The sequence below is a fragment of the Arachis ipaensis genome, chromosome B06, assembly GCF_000816755.2.
Source record: "Arachis ipaensis cultivar K30076 chromosome B06, Araip1.1, whole genome shotgun sequence".
In the NCBI taxonomy this organism is placed as follows: Eukaryota; Viridiplantae; Streptophyta; class Magnoliopsida; order Fabales; family Fabaceae; genus Arachis; species Arachis ipaensis.
The window spans coordinates 57,738,717-57,741,654 of NC_029790.2; positions in this window are offsets into that span (position 1 = coordinate 57,738,717).

Sequence of the window (2,938 nt, forward strand, 5' to 3'; positions counted from 1 at the left end):
TGGATACTGGAAAGGAAGAGGATGAATCCATCATCCTAGGAAGGCCTTTCCTAGCCACAGCAAGAGCTGTGATTGATGTGGACAGAAGAGAATTGATCCTTCAACTGAATGAGGACAACCTTGTGTTTACAACTCAAGGATCTCTCTCTGCATCCATGAAGAAGAAGCAGAAAAAGCTTCTCTCAAAGTAGAGTCAAACAAAGCCCCACAGTCAAACTCTAAGTTTGGTGTTGGGAGGCCACAACCAAACTCTAAGTTTGGTGTTGGGAGGCCACAACCAAACTCTAAGTTTGGTGTTGAACTCCCATATCCAAACTTGAAGTTTGGTGTTGGAGAGCCTCAACAATGCTCTGAACATCTGTAAGGCTCCATGAGAGCCCACTGTCAAGCTATTGACATTAAAGAAGCGCTTGTTGGGAGGCAACCCAATTTTTTATCTAACTATATTTTTTCTTAGTTATATGTCTTTGTAGGTTCATGATCATGAGGAGTCACAAGATAAATATAAAAATCGAAAACGGAATAAAAAATAGCAAAAGAAAAATCACACCCTGGAGGAAGCATCTGCCTGGCGTTCAACGCCAGAACAGAGCATGGTTTTGGCGCTGAACGCCCAAAATGGGTAGAATCTGGGCGCTGAACGCCCAAAATGGGCATCATCTGGGCGCTGAACGCCAGAATTCCACCCTGGAGAGGAGCTGGCGCTGAACGCCCAGAACAAGCATGGTTCTGGCGTTCAACGCCAGAAATGGGCAACAAATGGGCGTTGAACGCCCAAAATGGGCACCAACCTGGCGCTGAACGCCCAGAGTTATGTGCAAGGGCATTTTGCATGCCTAATTAGGTGCAGGGATGTAAATCCTTGACACCTCAGGATCTGTGGACACCACAGGATCATCTCAAGATCTGTGAATCCCACAGGATCCCCACCCACCACACCCTCTCTCTCTCCATTCATGATCATCCCTTCTGTTTTCCATTCAACACTCACATCCATACACACATCCCTCCATCCCCTCCATATCTTCTTCCTCTTCTTCTATTCTTTCTTCTTTTGCTCGAGGGTGAGCAACATTCTAAGTTTGGTGTGGTAAAAGCATAGCTTTTTGTTTTTCCATTACCATTAATGGCACCTAAGGCCAGAGAAACCTCAAGAAAGAGGAAAGGGAAGGCAATTGCTTCCACTTCTTAGCCATGGGAGATGGAAAGATTCATCTCACAAGCCCATCACTAAGAAAATGATGAAGCAACCAAGAGAGCACATTCATGGATCTCAACAGGATGCACCTTCCTCCAGGGATGCACCTTCCTCCACAGAATTTTTGGGAGCAAATCAACACCTCCCTAGGAGAATTAAGTTCCAACATGGGACAACTAAGGGTGGAACATCAAAAGCACTCCATCATCCTTCATGAAATAAGAGAAGATCAAAAAGCAATGAGGGAGGAGCAACAAAGACAAGGAAGAGACATAGAAGAGCTCAAGGACATCATTGGTTCCTCAAGAAAGAAACGCCACCATCACTAAGGTGGATTCATTCCTTGTTCTTATTTCTTCTGTTTTTCGTTTTCTATGGTATGTGCTTATCTATGTTTGTGTCTTCATTACATGATCATTAGTAGTTAGTAACTTTGTCTTAAAGTCATGAATGTCCTATAAATCCATCACCTCTCTTAAATGAAAAATGTTTTAATTCAAAAGAACAAGAAGTACATGAGTTTCGAATTTATCCTTGAACTTAGCTTAATTATATTGATGTGGTGACAATGCTTCTTATTTTCTGAATGTATGCTTGAACGGTGCATATGTCTTTTGAAGTCGTTGTTTAAGAATGTTAAATATGTTGGCTCTTGAAAGAATGATGACTAGGAGACATGTTATTTGATAATCTGAAAAATCATAAAAATGATTCTTGAAGCAAGAAAAAGCAGCAAAGAACAAAGCTTGCAGAAAAAAAAAATAAGCGAAAAAAAATATATATATAGAAAAAAATAGAAAGAAAAAGAAAAAGCAAGCAGAAAAAGCCAAAAGCTCTTAAAACCAAGAGGCAAGAGCATATGTTTTTAGTAGGATCTAGTTACTTTTAGGGATGTTTTCATTAGTTTTTATGTTAAATTCACATTTATGGACTTTACTACGAGTTTGTGTTTTTTTCTGTGATTTCAGGTATTTTCTGGCTGAAATTGTGGGACTTGAGCAAAAATCAGATTCAGAGGTTGAAGAAGGACTGCTGATGCTGTTGGATTCTGACCTCCCTGCACTCAAAATGGATTGTCTTGAGCTACAGAACTCAAAATGGCGCGCTTTTAATTGCGTTGGAAAGTAGACATCCAGGGCTTTCCAGCAATGTATAATAGTCCATACTTTGTCCAAGTTTAGACGACGAAAACCGGCGTTCAACGCTAACTCTCTGCCCAATTCTGGCGTCCAGCGCCAGAAACAAGTCGCAAAGTGGAGTTCAACGCCCAAACTGGCACCAAAACTGGCGTTCAACTCCAGGAATGACCTCTACACGTGTAACATTCAAGCTCAGCCCAAGCACACACCAAGTGGGCCCCGGAAGTAGATTTATGCATCAATTACTTACTTCTGTAAACCCTAGTGGCTAGTTTATTATAAATAGGACTTTTAACTATTGTATTAGACATCTTTTTGATCCTTGGGAATCATCTTTTGATCAATTTGAGATCTCTAGACCTCCATGGGAGGCTGGCCACTCGGCCATACCCACCCTCTATTCACTTATGTATTTTCAACGGTAGAGTTTCTACACTCCATAGATTAAGGTGTGGAGCTCTGCTGTTCCTCAAAGATTAATGCAAAGTACTACTGTTTTCTATTCAATTCAACTTATTCCACTTCTAAGATATTCATTCGCACTTCAACCTGAATGTGATGAACGTGACAATCATCATCATTCCCTATGAACGCGTGCCTG